Raw genomic sequence first — 15,934 nt, 5'->3', positions numbered from 1 at the left:
TTGGGGGGGAGGACCATGTGGATGGAGAGTGAGGGGAGGTCACCCCAAGTGAGATGCACTCGTGTCCCAGGAGCAGGGCAGGACGCTGTATTTTCCCACATGACTCCTATCATCCGTGGACACAAAGTGAGTGGAGAGGGAGGAATCAGAGGTGGCAGCTATCTTGTTCTTCCTACCCACGGAGAAGGATGCTGGAGGAGTTGCGACACCCCGTGAGCCACAATCTGCTACTGCCAGCAGATTTTAAAATCACCAGGGTTCGTGGAATTCCCTGATCATCCAGTAGTTAAGACTCCAAGCTTCCACTGCTGAAGGAGTCAGCGGGGGGGGGTTTCAATCCCTAGACAGGGGACTAAGATCCCGCACGCCATGCGGCACAACCAAAAAAAAAAAAAAAAAAAGAAAACACATGGGTTCAGGTCAAAGGCATCTCATCCTTGACGCTGCTCAGTGGACACCTTGACTTCTATGAACCAAGTGCAGCTATTGGCTGTGTTGGCTTCATGTCACCCACTTTTACCATTCATTCTGCCATCGTGCCCATAGAGAGAGTGAGATCTGTGCCGATCACAACTCTTATATCTTGAGAGGAGAAAGTGAACTATCCCAGGATGTCTGTTACAGATTTTACCATCTCGTTCATCATAACAGTGAACACAGCATATGTAGCATTTATTATTATGATTCTTTCCTCTTTCCCAGGACAAGCATGACGGTTGACACTATCTTTTTTTTTTTTTTTTTTTTTTTTAAATATTATTTTATATGACACTATCTTTATCAGAGCTTCTATTGGTCCTCTCTGTGAATGGAGATGAAAATCTCAACACCTAAAGCCTGGTCTGTTAAAATCGCCTGGAGCTCTCTCTCCATCCATCCGCCCTCAGCCTCAGCCTTGTCCATCTCAGCCCTCCAGGACCGGACTCTGAGGGCTTTGGTGAGCGTTGCCGTGTGTGTGAGGGGTCACGCTAACAGTTAATGCCTTTGTGCTGGAACAAGGTCTCCACTGTGTCTCTCTGGGTGAAAACAAAAATCCCTGAGACACAGAGTTGACTTCCAGAAAAGGCTCCCGTGCTAAGTCAGCCAACAGACTCCAGAGCTAATCGGAACCAGATGTGAGCTCTTTCACTGAAATATATGGCAGGTCACAGATTTATTTTTCGACAGCACCTATAATAACAATTAAAATCATAAAATGTATTTTCCCTAGATATTTTTTCCTAGTCGGCCGAGAGATCTAGTCTGATACATTGGGCCCAACCTACGCCAGAATCAACATATTTGCTTTGTTAGAAATCTGCAGAATATGTCTGTCTGCGGAGGTGTGCTCTGGTCAAGCCAAGGACAGCTGCCAACATAGGAACAGTTTCCTAAAATATCCTGTGAACCCAGGAGTGATAAGCAGACTCCATGGGTTTGTGGCTGAGAGGTGGAGAGAGAAAAGTCTGGCTGAGAGGCACAGAATGATGGCCTTAAGCATGATTCATGTAATGTGGCAGATCCTTCCTGTGTCGAAAGACAGTCTACAAAGAGTTCAGTGACTGCCGACAACTTTCTCCATCCTGGTATCACTGCCAAAGTTCAAATGCTGGGCTCAAGTCGGCCTCTGGGAAGAACAACTAGCAAATTCCTAGGACTGTTCTTTCACATAAAGCCTCCTACCAAGACACATTCTGTTTTTGGAGACGTTGTCAGGCCTTTCTAGGAGCTGATTCTCTGCCCTGAATAGCCCCCAACCCCACTCAGGTGCCACCAGTTTTCCCCACTTGGGTCCCAAGTTCAGGGAACGTGGCCTGGCTTCCAACTCTCAATGCCAGGGAGCAGAGGCCTCATCCCCTTGGCCCTTGTTCCTTCACTTACTGGTACCCATTCCCATTTTCACACATGCCCTATTTCCCAACTCAAGACTCCAAGGCCCTCTAGTCAGTCTCTTTTCTGAGTTTTGTTGTTTTTACATCCACTATTGTCTTTGCTAAAGCTAACGCTGCGCTACTTTGGCCACCTGATGCTAAGAGCTGATTCATGGGAAAAGACCCTGATGCGGAGAAAGATTGAGGGGAGAAGGAGGAGGCAGAGGATGAGATGGTTAGACAGCATCACCAACTCAATGGACATGAATTTGAACAAACTCCAGGAGATGGTAAAGGACAGGGGAGTCTGGCTTGCTGCAGTAGATAGGATTGCAAAGAATCAGACACAACTTAGTGACTGCACAACAACTGTCCTTGCCATCTAGTTTCCATTCTCCCCGCTTCTCCATCCTCCATGGGGGGGGAAGCTCTCTCCCGACTCCGTTCTGAGTTCCACTGGGGTTGCTATCACTCCCTCTATCCCCATCGAACACATCCCAGGCACCTTCGGTGGTACATGCCCTGAACTTGGTCAAGGGATAATGATGAATTTCAGTCAAGGTTCGTGATGGGTGGAAGTTTTAGATTTCAGGTTTTTTCTTTTTAAAAATTAGTTTTTAAAATAGTTTTAAAAATTAGTTTTTAATATACACTCACATGGTTTCAAAAAAAGTAAAGCACAGGAAGGGAAGTAGTAATAAAATAGGAAACTATGAGTCTATACATTTAAAAATGAATACATTAAAAATCTGAGACCGCCCAGGGCATTTACATAGTTTCAAAGTATAAAGTCCTCATTCATGACAAAGGGGAAAAGAGAACTTTACAGGAGAGAATTCTGGCAGACACTATCTTAAAAAAAGTGATCAAAGTTAATGTCATCAGTAAGGGGACAAATCAGAATCGTGTGCCACCTGATAGACTGCAGTGAAAATATATATCACTTCTATGATATGTCGTCCACGATTCAAAACCTGAATATAACTGAGGAAACATCAGACAAACCTGAACTGAAGGACAGTCTGTAAGATTATTGGCTTGCATGAATACAATTGGAGAAGGAAATGGCAACCCACTCCAGTGTTCTTGCCTGGAGAATCCCAGGGACAGGGGAGCCTGGTGGGTTGCCGTCTATGGGGTCGCACAGAGTCAGCCACGACTGAAGCAACTTAGCAGCAGCAGCAGCATGATTACAAAGTCTACAAATAACAAACGCTGGCAAAAGTGTGGCAGGGGACTCGGTCTCCATCCCTGGTGAGAGAGCTAAGGTCACATGTGCCGTGGAGGCAACTAAGCCTGTGCGCCACGACCACTGAAACCTGCATGTGCCAGAGCTCTGCAACAAGAGAAACCCATGCACTGCAACTCAAGAGAAGCCCCCACACGCCGCAACGAGAGAAAGCTTGCGGGCTGCAACAAAGACCCAGCATAGCCAAAAAATAAATAAAGAGCCACAAAACTCATCTCTCCACAGAAAAACCCGGGGTCGTGACATATTCTTATACACTCTGATACAGCGGACACTGAAACTGGCATGAGGAGATGGGTATAGTTCACGCGAGTATTCAGGTTGTATTGACTTCACAGTTTGTTTAAAAACAATCGATGGATACCAGCTTTATATTTGTGCAATAAAGAGTTACGGTGCAATAATTTATATATAATTCTAGTGTACTTTGCCAAAACAAACAACAATAAAAAACAGCTGGCCTTAGGGAATTCCTTGGTGGTCCAGTGGTTAAGATTCCACACTTTTAGCATAGGGGACGTGGTTTTGATCCCTGGTTAGGAAACTAAGATCCCACTTGCTGTGGCCAGAACAAACCAAAACAACTAGAACAACAACAAAAATTAGTTGGCCTTAAAGATAAATATAAAACTCCATCTTTAGTGACAGAAAATTGTTCCCAACTTTTTAACTATAGTGCCCTCTCTTCCCCTGCCTCAAAGTTTCGACAGTATGAATGTCCCCCTCCCCCTTGCCTCAATTAGGTCTGTGCAGGGAATACATTTCATTTCCATATTTTCCAGGAATTATTTTGGAAATCCCTTACATACCATAATAATAGCTTCTTGTATATTTTTGTTAAGCTGTTAGTAAATAAGATCCCATTTACTGGTAAGAAATGCTGATGATAGTATTTAGAAAATTGGGTCTTGGTTGAAAAATGCGTTTTCTTTTTTTAAAACAATTAGTGGCTTAAAACCACATACTCTTTTTCTCTTATGGTTCTAGGAGTCAGAATGAACCATATTCTCTTATGGTTCTAGGGTCTCTTCTTCACTCCTTATACTACCTAGCAGAGGAAGGCACATATTAAGGAGCGAGAGGTTGAGTTTCAGAATGTCTCCATTTCCATCTTCCCTTGATTCTGTCTCTTCCTCCTAAGTCACCTTTCCAGAACCTTTTCTATTTTGGGCATCACGCTTTTTTCTTCCGGGTTCTATTATTGTCGGGCTGCCCATAACAACTGTGGGGCCTGGGCCAGGAGTACAGATGGAGGCCTGGCCTGTTACACTTCTAAATATTTAGAAACTGCAAACCAAAATGTCAAATTGTTAAATAAAATATGTTCTTGTTTCCTACCTTGACATTTACCTTCAAAACAACCTGGCAGGCGAGGTCTGAATTTAGAATACTCACTCTTTGGAATAGTCACACTAGAATGTGAATGCTTGGACAGTCTCACTAACCCCTACCTAGAGAGACAGGACAAGCCTCCTTGGCCCCAAGGTAACCCTTCATCCTTCGGGAAAAGCCAGGCTGGAGGTGGGCCAAGCTAGGTGGCCCTGTTGCCCATAACCAAGGGCAGTGCTGATTGTCTTGATAAATTGTATTATAGATTTCCTGATATTCATCCATCCTTGTGATTCTGGAATAAACCCTGCTGAGTCATGTTTTTTTAATATATACTGCTGGATTCCATTTGCTAATGTTCCACATTGGAATTTTCCATCCATATTCATAAGTGACATTGATCTCTAACCCTCCTGATTTGTGCTAACACAGTCAGGCTTTAATATCGGGGTTATGCTAGTTCTATAAATTGAATTGGGAAGCTTTCCATCTTCTACATTCTGTAACAGTTATTTTGTTCCTTTTAATATGTGAGGCATTTAGAAAAACATTCTCACTGTAAAAAATTCAAACCATACAGAAAATGCAAAAATTCCCTCTGACTCTCCCTCAAATCCTAATCTGCTACCTAGAAGTGGTTGTGACCCCATGGCTTATAGCCCACAAGGCTCCTCTGTCCATGGGATTCTCCAGGCAAGAATACTGGAGTGGGCTGCCATTCCCTTCTCCAGTGCATCTTCCCAACACAGGGATCGAAGCTGGGTCTCCAGAATTGCAGGCAGATTCTTGACCAACTGAGCCACCAGGAAAGCCCCATATTATCTTCTAGACCTTTTCATTTCCACATATACAGGTATCTCTGTATAATTTGGTACTTTTATTTTTTTACAGAAATGGGATTAAATTCCACATACTGAATTGCAAGGTTTTGTGGGTTTTTTGGTTCTATTTTTACTTTGCAAATGGATGTCTTAGAGAATTTACTACATCAGTACACTTATGTTTCCCTATTCAGTCAGTTCAGTTGCTCAATCGTGTCCGACTCTTTGCGACCCCATGAACCGCAGCACACCAGGCCTCCCTGTCCATCACCAACTGCCGGAGTCTACCAAACCCATGTCCATTGAGTCGGTGATGCCATTCAACCATCTCACCCTCTGTCGTCCCCTTCTCCTCCTTCCCTCAATCTTTCCCAGCATCAGGGTCTTTTCAAATGAGTCAGCTTATTTTGGGGGAAAAAACTGTTAAACACAGGACCATTATTTCTCCTAATCTGTTGCTGTTGACTTTGTTTATATTATCTTTTTAGTCTACAATAAATATGTTAGATATCTTAGTTCCCCAACCAGGGATCAAACCCTTGCCCCCTGTAGGGGAGGCATGGAGTCATAACCACTGGACCGCCAGGGAAGTCCTCTTGGCCTACACTTTTAAACCAGTACGTGGAACCTCTTTACTTTCTCTTTCAATGCCACTCCAATTTAAGTTAAGAGTTTGGGGCTCAGTAAGTGGATAATCAGTAACCCTTTTGAGAAAAGACCAACTACCAGGGTCAGTGGTTCTCAACTAGGGGGTGCACAGCAGACTTACTCAAGCAGCTTAAACAAAAATAGACTCCTGGGCTCTACCCTAGATTCCGCTGAATCAGAATCACCAGGGATGGGGCCAGGAATTCTGAACCATTTAAGATCTCCCCAGGTGATACTGATGTGCAGCCAGGGTTGAGAATACCCAGGTCTTGAATCTTAACATATGATTTTCTCCTTAAAGAACAGTTAAACCACCCGAAGTGAATTCTGTCAGCCAATGTGACTAATTCTAAAGGACAAATGACCCAGTTTCTTTGACAAATAAATGACATGAAAAACTGAGCAAGAGAGTGGAAAGTGTTATCAACGATGTCATCCAAATGCAATGTGTCGACCTTGTTTGGATCCCCAATGTGAACAAACTAAGAGGAGGCATTTCTAAGACAATTAAAGAAAATGAAACACAGATTATTTTATACTAAGGAGTTATTATTAGTTTTGTTGGATGTAATACTGTTATGATGGTTGTGTTAAAAAAAAGAACAAAGTCCTTATCCGTTAGAGATAAAAATACTCATGTATTCAGGGTGACATAATATATCTGAAATTTGCTTTTAAACGTTCCAGAAAAAAAAATGGAGGGAATGATGAATCAAGAATGGCAGAGTGTTGCCACTGGGAGATGAGCACGAGAGGATTCTTTGTACTATTTGCTCTCCCTTGGTATGTGTATGAGAATTTTGATAAGACAAACACTTTGAAGGAATAATACCATCCATGAGGATTTGAAGACCTGGGCCCCTCCCAAGTCTAGTTTTCCTGACCCAGGCTCACCGGGGCCTTGTCAGCATCTCCCTTTGTGTGTGCCTGCTCAGTCGTGTCTGACTCTGTGACCCCATGGACTGTAGCCCGCCAGGCTCCTCTGTCCATGGGATTCTCCAGGAAAGAAGACTGGAGTGGGTTGCCATCTCCTCCTCCAGGGGACCTTCCCCACCGGGGATAGAACCCAGGTCTCCTGCATTGGTAGGAGGATTCTTTACCACTGCACCTCCTGGGAATCCCGAGTATCTCCCTTTGGTGATTGACTTTCTGTGGATGTACCTGACTGGAACAAGAAGTGTTATCCCAGCTCTCCTCAAGGTTCCCTTACCTGTAGCTTCTGCCTCGCAGCAAAGTGGAAAACTAGATCCGGAGGGATGCTCAGACACTCCACAATTTCTATCATCAGCACTGGAGCAGGAAGTTTCATCATCAGAGCTTCAGGGGGGCAGCTTCCCTCTCCCACCTTCAAACCTGGCCTATGTAGCCCTGAGGCAGGAAGAGCCCTGGATACAGCTGCATTGCTGAGCCGCAAACACCCCTCAGGGGACGGGGTGTGTGGCACCCAATCAAACAAGGGAAACAAAAAGGCCAGGTTTTCTCACCAAAACCATCTGAGAAGAGCCAGAACCATGGAGTCCAGCCTTAGTTTGAGAAGCACCTGGAAACAGATTTCTCTTTATTTTGTCATATAAAGTTATTCTTCAAACTTGGTTTTCTTGATTTTTACCTTAAGAGTTTTATGTGTGTGTCTTTAATAAAAATGATGAGAGGGAAAGGATGCTGATGGCACCACTACCCTCGCTCTAACTACCCTTACACAGTTCAAACACCTTGACCAAAGTCCCACCGGTAGCAGGCAAAGAACCTCTGAGGCAGTCAACCACCTCCTAAACTCAAGGGTCTCAAGTCCAACTTCCATTATGTTGACCAAGACCACACAAGAGCAAAACCACTGCTCTGACCTCTCTCGCTTGACCTCTTGGCTTTTCCTAGACTTGCCACTTTCAGTCACCACAGACCAGTTTCGGGATTCAGGCTGCTTCTGCCTTCACCCATCATGAAGCTAACCTCATCTTTAAACTTCTTTTAAACTCAAATCCCTCTTCCTTCTGATTCTGTTCAAAGAAGATGGAAGGTGGAGGAGCAATGGAGGGCACCAGAACCTACACGCTTCTGCAGACAGGCTCACTGTTCACTCAGCCACTCTCCTCCTGTTTGTTTTTTCTTTCCTTCCTGATGGGCTGAGAGAGGGTACTGTTCTCTCTCAGCTGACTGATGTCACTGCCTCTTTGGGCCAACTGCTATTTTATGCTTTTAGTCAATGAAGAGGCCGGCTTTGAAACCCCACCCCTTGGAAGCCACTGTGGAGGGCAGGAGAAGTATCATGTTGCTTGTGCCAGAATCAGGGAGCTGGCCAGGGGCATTTCTCTGCACGACCAGAAGTGTCTCCGCAGGGTGGTCTTACCAGGTTTAGCCTTGACATTCTGGAAGAGACAGCCAGTGACCAGTCCCTCCATACCCACTGGGTGTGTAAACTAGTGGTAGTGCTTAGGCCTGCAGGCTCTGGAGTCATGTTCTGGCTCCCCCACACATTAGTGATGGTGGGACCTTGGCCAGGTGATTTGGCCCCTCTGAGCCTTAATTCTCTCATCTTAAAAGTGGGCTGGGGGCTTCCCTGGGAGTCCAGAGGCTAAGACTTCACACTCCCAATGCAGGGAGCCCGGGTTTGATCCTTGGTCAGGGAACTAGACTCCACGTCACAACTAAGAGTTCACATGCCACGATGATGACCTGGCGCAGCCAAATACATAAATAAATATTTAAAGAAAAAGTGGGCATAGTAGTAGAACCCTGTCTTCAGCACCCAGCACGTTGTGGGTACACAGTAATTGTTTAATAGTATTGCTATTGTTCAGTCATTCAGTCATGTCTGACTCTTTGCAACCCCATGGACAGCCCATCAGGCTGCTTTGTCCTTCACTATCTCCCTGAGTTTGCTCAAACTCATGTCCATCGACTTGGTGATGCCATCCAACCATCTCATTCTCTGTTGTCCCCTTCTCCTCCTGCCTTCAGTCAGGAGCCTTCCCCACTGAGTCGGCTCTCTGCATCAGTCAGCTCTTAGTAGTATCTTACTGGTCCTTCTGGAACTTCTCTACCTCCTGATCTTGTGGCGGAAGGAACTGGGATTTTAAGAAATTCAGAGCATTGAGTAGGGAGCTCTGGTAATCTAGGGCACAGCCATGTGGGAGTCAGCTTCTGATGTCCAGGCCCAGGCTCATCCTCACCAGCCAGCTGGACCACTCAGCTCCCTGGACAGGGGCTTTGCTTGGGGGACCCAAGGCTGCCCTAGGTGGGGGAACAGGAGCTGGGGGCCTCAGGTCAGATACCCCAGGAAGAGGGAGCCTGTCTGCAGCTGTGCACATATCAGGTCACCAGGGGAGCCGAGGAGAATAGACGGGTAACACATCACACGCCCAAGACCCACCCCAGACCATTAGGTCAGAAGCCCAGACACCAGTAGCTTGTTTCTCGTGTGTAACAGGTTTGAGCTCCTGACTTGTGCTAGAGGCACCAGGGTTGCACTGCTGGAAGAACCAGACCATGTTATTTGGAGCGAATTAGAAGATGGAATCACCAAAACTGCATTTCCCCGGGGTGTACTCTCTAAGGATGCTGCTGGACACCATGCAAGAGAGGCTGCCACCTGCCCTCCTCACCTGTGACATCAGAGGAGAAGCTACTTCTATGAACCCCCTCAAGCCTGCATCCCCGGTCTAACTTCTCTCCATCTGTCTTTGCTTTAGGACTGAGCCTCCACCGGTGGGTGACAGTACCACCTCTGACCTGTGATTCTGAAGCCCTGGGCTAGAGGTATAAACCTTGGAAATTTTTTTTTTTTCTTGGCTGTGCTGCAGCAGCTTGTGGGATTTTAGTTCCCCGATCAGGGATTGAACCGGGCCTTCAGCAGTGACAGCGTGGAGTCCAAAACCTTGGACCACCAGGGAATTCCCCTAAACCTTGGAAATCTGACTATCTCAGGCTGGAGGTACAAAGTGAGGTTCAGACAGCGGCTTTGGGGGATCACCACTGTTTATGTGGGTCTAGTAGACTCTCAAGGGTTGGCGTTCTGTGCTGCCATTTGGGGTCCGTGGGAAGGCAGGGGCAGCGTTTCCTGCTTGGGTCAGGTGAGCTGGGGATAGCGAACTTCCAGCATCTGGCAAAAGACGGGTCCTGGGAGCTGGGGTGGATATCTGCTGCGACTCCACACTTCTCTGAATCCCCGACAGCCTCAGGAGCTCATCTGCACCTGGCCAGCCTCACTTGGGCTGGAGGGGTGCAGGCAAGGAGGGGACTCTGGCAAGGGGAGAAACGAGGCGAGTCAATAAAGGAAGCCCTCTGGGGGAAGGGCGGGGGAAGGGGAGGGTCGGAGGATGAAGGAAGGGAAATGGCCCCTGCAGATTTCTTCCCCCACATTCCTCCTGGCATTTTTGTCGTTCCCCTGGTTATAGAAGAATAGCAATTAGCAAATTCAGTAAAAAAAAAAGATCCAGAAATGGAGATTGTTTGCGCATTTGGGGGCCAACACGCATTAGTGAAGGAATGTGAGCAGAACTATATATAACCCCTCTCTTGGCCCACCCACCTGTCCGGCGGGTGAGCGATGGTCTGTTTGTTCTGGGCTGGTATGTAGCTCACTTCACTCTGGGAGCCCACCATCTGGGTCCGAGCCTCGCTGCCAGTAGCTCTCAGTGACCATATATGGCAAAATGATATATGTGATAAAAAGAAGCCAAATTCTCCAGTTGCGTCAGCCCCTGGAGCATGCAGCCCGCCGGCTCGAAACCCCTTCCAGCCCTGCTCCCTGCCTCCCGCCCCCCACCCTTGCGCCAGAAACCAAAGGGGCTCCGTGATTGGCTGGGGGCGGCAGGTGGGCGGGGGGCGAGGGGGCGGGGCCCCTCCCTTAGAAGATTTCCGCTTCTAAGGGCAGACTGACTTCAGTTTGTTTCGGGATGGGGAGGATGATGATTTAGGAAGTTTGACCCTGGCCTTAAACCAGAGAGATTAGACGTTGAGTGATAACATACTCTTTTCGGAAATGCAGCCTGGTGTGGTACCGGCGTGTATCTGGGTAGCAGGGCGGTGGGGCTCCCTCATTTCCAAGGATAAAATGAACCCACATTCGTCCTACAATTCCCTTGAACATCACTTAAGGCACCAGAACAAAAGTTCAGTCTAGATTGCTTAGCTGGGTGAAAAACATTTCTCTCTTGCTCTCTGTGGCTATGGTTTGATATACATATTTATCATTTTCATCCACCCCTCTGCAGGGAGTTCCCACATGGGGCCTGGTAGGAGGTGGGATGCTGGGGGAGGGTGACCAGCACAGGCAAGGTCCTGGCTTCCAGGAGCTTCCCTGGGCAAAAAAGAGGCAGTGGCCATAGCTGTAGGGGCATCCAGTCCAGACCCAGGGGCTCTGGGAGGCTCCTGGGAGGAGGGGACACTTGAGCAGAGCCTTAAAGGACAAGCAGTAGCTTGCCCAATAGTGGATGGGGATTGGGAACAGAAATCCTAGGCTGAGGAGAGAGAGCGGGCAGGGGCTGGGTGAGTTCCACGGGGAGTGGTGAGATCTGAGGCTGACAGATGGGCAGGGGCGAGGGCAGTGGGGGCGGGGGTCTTTTCCAGGAGATGCTAAAGAATCTGGACTTCTGCCTGACTCCCCACTCCTCCACATCTGAGCCTGAGATCCCCAGCATATGCACATTCCCCTGTGCCACGTGTGGCTTATACCCAATATCCAGTCGTGATCCAGTGGTGATACATGCTCTCTCTCTGTCTCACACACACACACCCATGCTCATGCCCACCCAGAGCCAGCTCAGGTGAGCAAGGACATTTAGCAAAAGGAAAGAGACAAAGAACAATGAAGGACAGACTGGAAGCCGGGGGAGCAGACAGGCCTGGCCCAAGGCACTCTGCCAGGAACGGGCTCCTGGGAGTGGGAAATTCATGGGCTGGGAAACCCGTGCGCAGGACAAGAGGAGCTGCTGGTGGAGGGGAGGGCGTTGGGGTCTGCCCCAGGCCCCCCGGGGAGGGCACAGACCAGGATGGAGAGGGCAGGCAGCAGAGGGGGTGGGGGCCCCCCAAGCACTGGCTGGTAGCATCTGAGCTCAGGACGCGCGTCTCTGTGTGTCTACAGGAGTCAACAGCTCCTCTCTGACTCCCACCTCCACCACCCACTACTCCTGGATGGTGGGGACTGTGGCTCCCCTTTCACTGCACTGACCACAGAGCCTGGGGCACCAGTACACAGGACCTGCGGAGGTCCCTGAGAGAGTGCTCCTGTGTGGCCTGGCCAGGAAATAGGGTTTGGGGGCCCGGTCTGGCTTTCTTCCCTCCAGCATGCACACATGGACCAGATGTGTCCCTGGAGGTCCTGGGAGGTGGCATGAGAGCCTGTCCTGAAGGGATGAGGTCATCCTTGAACGTACCTTCAGGGGTCTGTGTCCACTAAGCAGTCAGAGAGGAGATGAGGTTTTAGGATGCAGTTCGCCACTGCTTCCAGCAGGAAGCCCTCGATGACTCCCCAGGACTAGGCCAGGGCCCCTCCTGCGTGCCTGCTCAGACATCACAATGCAGTGGGATGCTCCCCGTGGAAGCAAGTGCCCAGTTCAACGTCTCATATGACCTAGACAGGCAGTCATACATCATCACTTCTGTTACACTCTGCTGGTCTATTAGGGTAACCTGGATACAATATGGGAAGAGAGCGCACGGGGCACAAATACCAGGAGGCGGGGATCTTTAGGGGCCTTCTTAGAGATTGGGCCATACTCACTTAATGTGGGGTCATTTGTCATACAGCCACGGATAACTAACATAGCATTGGATGCCCTTGAAAGGGACATGGGCCCACAGAACCGGGCAAATAAGGTTGGGTCTCTAGATTAGACAGGATTCCTTTCAAAAGAAAAAAAAATCATGTCAAAATGAAGTCTAAAATCTGGAGGACTTCCCTGGTGGTCCAGTGGTCAAGAATTTGCCAGCCTATGCAGGGGACATGGGTTCAATCCCTGGTCCAGGAAGATCCCACATGCCACGGAACTAAGCTCTCAAGCTCCAGCTGTTGAAGCCTGCACACCTAAAGCCCGTGCTCTGCAAAAAGAGAAGCCACTGCAATGAGAAGCCTGAGCACCACAACCAGAGTAACCCCTGCTTGCTGCAACTACCGAAAGCCTGTGCTCTGGCAAAGAAGGTCCAGTGCAGCCAAAAATAAATAAGTAAATTTTAAAAATGAAGTCTAGAAAGAAATGTATTGGTTCACATAACAGAAAAGCCTAGAAATAGTGCTGGTTTCAGCAGGAACAGAAACTAAGATATCATGAGAAAGTACATGACTAATTGCCAAGTGGGAGGCATGAACAAGTCATACATGTTTGGAGGAGGAAAGGTCAGTGGTGGTGAGAACGATGGGCCATGGAGGTTCACTGCACTATTTTCTCCATTTTCGTATGCAGGTGCACATACATGCTTAATTGTGTCCAACTCTTTGTGACCCCATGGACTGTAGCTCACCAGGCACCTCTGTACATGGGGTTTCCCAGGCAAGAATACTGGAGTGGGCTGCCATTTCCTTCTCCAGGGGAATCTTCCCAACCCAGGGATCAAACTCAAGTCTCTTCTGTCTCCTGCATTGGCAGGCTGGTTCTCTACCACTGGTGCCACCTGGGAAGCCCTAATTTACGTAACAAAAGGGTAAAAAGCAACAACAAAGAACCACAATGGGCAAGCTTCCTGGAACCATGCCACTCAGGTGGTCTGGCTCTTTTGCTTCACACACATAGAGAGTCAAGTCGACCACAGCCACATCCAACATATTCAGAGGGGTTCTCTGCATCAAGCTGCCCCAAAGACATACCCGGACACACACACACCTCCCTCCTCCAAAGTCCCTAAGACTTTCCAGAGGACAAACCTTATCCAAGCTCCTTCCTATTATGGGAAATCTGTTTTCCTTTGACCCCCCCATGTCTGTTGTATTTATCTGCTGCTATTCAAGAAATCAGTCCAAATGGAGAGCACCTTCCTGGCCAAAGACTGCTGCATTTGGCTTCTTTGGAGATAAGGATAGATTCTGAGGCTGAGGATGGCTTCTGTTGACTGTGCTCAGAACTCAGGTTGGCACATAGCAGGTTGCTCCATAAATATTTATTGAATGAATGAAATCTTTTCAGGAAAAAGGACCAGCTCCATCAACAGATGAATAAAGAAGATGTAGTACATATATACAATGGAATACTACTCAGTCATATAAAAGAATGAAATAATGCCATTTGCAGCAATATGAACGGACCTAAAGATTATCATACTAAGTGAAGTTAAGTCAGATAGAAAAATACCACATGACATCGCTTATATGTGGAATCTAAAAAGAACGATACAGCATTGGAGCAACTAAGCCTGTGCGCCACAACTATGGAGCCTATGCTGTGGAATCCAGGAGCTGCAACTACTGAAGCCCGCATACATCAAGCCTGTGCTCTGCAACAAGAGAGGCCACCCCAACGAGAAGCCCTTGCACTGCAACTAGAGAGTAGCCCCCGCTCACCACAACTAGAAAAAAGCCTTCACAGCAACGAAGACCCAGCACAGCCAAAGATAAATAAATTAAAATTTTTAAAAGGCTACATATGAAGTTATTTATGAAACAGAAATAAACCCACAGACATAGAAAACAAACTTACAGTTACCAAAAAAGAAATTGGGAGGAGGTATAATTTAGGAGTTTGGGATTAACATATACACATTCAGTTCAGTTCAGTCGCTCAGTCGTGTCCGACTCTGTGACCCCATGAATCGCAGCATGCCAGGCCTCCCTGTCCATCACCAACTCCCGGAGTTTACTCAAACTCATGCCCATCGAGTCAGTGATGCCATCCAACCATCTCATCCTCTGTTGTCCCCTTCTCCCCCTGCCCCCAATCCCTCCCAGCATCAGGGTCTTTTCCAATGAGTCAACTCTTCGCACCAGGTGGCCAAAGTATTGGAGTTTCAGCCTCAGCATCAGTTCTTCCAATGAACACCAGGACTGATCTTCTTTAGGATGGACTGGTTGGAACTCCTTGCAGTCCAAGGGACTCTCAAAAGTCTTCTCTAACACCATAGTTCAAAAGCATCAATTTTTCAGCACTCAGCTTTCTTCACGGTCCACTCATGACCACTCACATCCATACATGACCACTGGAAAAACCACAGCCTTGACCAGACAAACCTTTGTTGGCAAAGTAATGTCTCTGCTTTTTAATATGCTATCTAGGTTGCTCATAACTTTCCTCCCAAGGAGTAAGCATCTTTTAATTTCATGGCTGCAGTCACCATCTGCAGTGATTTTGGAGCCCCCCAAAATAAAATCTCTCACTGTTTCCACTGTCTCCCCATCTATTTCCCATGAGGTGATGGAACCAGATGTCATGATCTTAGTGTTCTGAATGTTGAGCTTTAAGCCAACTTTTTCACTCTCCTCTTTCACTTTCATTAAGAGGCTTTTTAGTCCCTCTCCACTTTCTGCCATAAGGGTGGTGTCATCTGCATATCTGAGGTTATTAATATTTCTCCCTGCAATCTTGATTCCAGCTTGTGGTTCTTCCAGCCTGGCATTTCTCATGATGTACTCTACATATAAGTTAAATAAGCAGGGTGACAATATACAGCCTTGACGTACCCCTTTTCCTGTTTGGAACCAGTCTGTTGTTCCCTGTCCAGTTCTAACTGTTGCATATACACACTACTATGTATAAAACAGATAACCAACAAGGACCTATTGTACAGCACAAGGAACCATATTTTGCAATAACCTATACAGGAAGAGAATCTGATTAAAAAAATATATATATGTATATACACACACATATGTATATATGTGTGTGTGTATAACTGAATCACTTTGCTGTACATCGGAAACTAATACAACATTGTAAATTAACTGCAATTCAATTTAAAAAAAAGAAAAGAAAAAGTAAAAGGATCATCAAGACTCTGCTGCAGGCTTTTCCCGCCCCTTTTCCGTCTCACTGTGTGCTTGCTCCGCTTGCCTTTCTCTCCCTCTGACTTCCTTGCTGCCTGGTTCCACTCACACCAGCTCAGCCTTTCAACCA

The sequence above is a fragment of the Muntiacus reevesi genome, chromosome 18 (assembly GCF_963930625.1).
Source record: "Muntiacus reevesi chromosome 18, mMunRee1.1, whole genome shotgun sequence".
Lineage (NCBI taxonomy): Eukaryota > Metazoa > Chordata > Mammalia > Artiodactyla > Cervidae > Muntiacus > Muntiacus reevesi.
The sequence above is the reverse complement of the archived record's forward strand: the minus strand, read 5'-3'. Positions refer to the sequence as shown.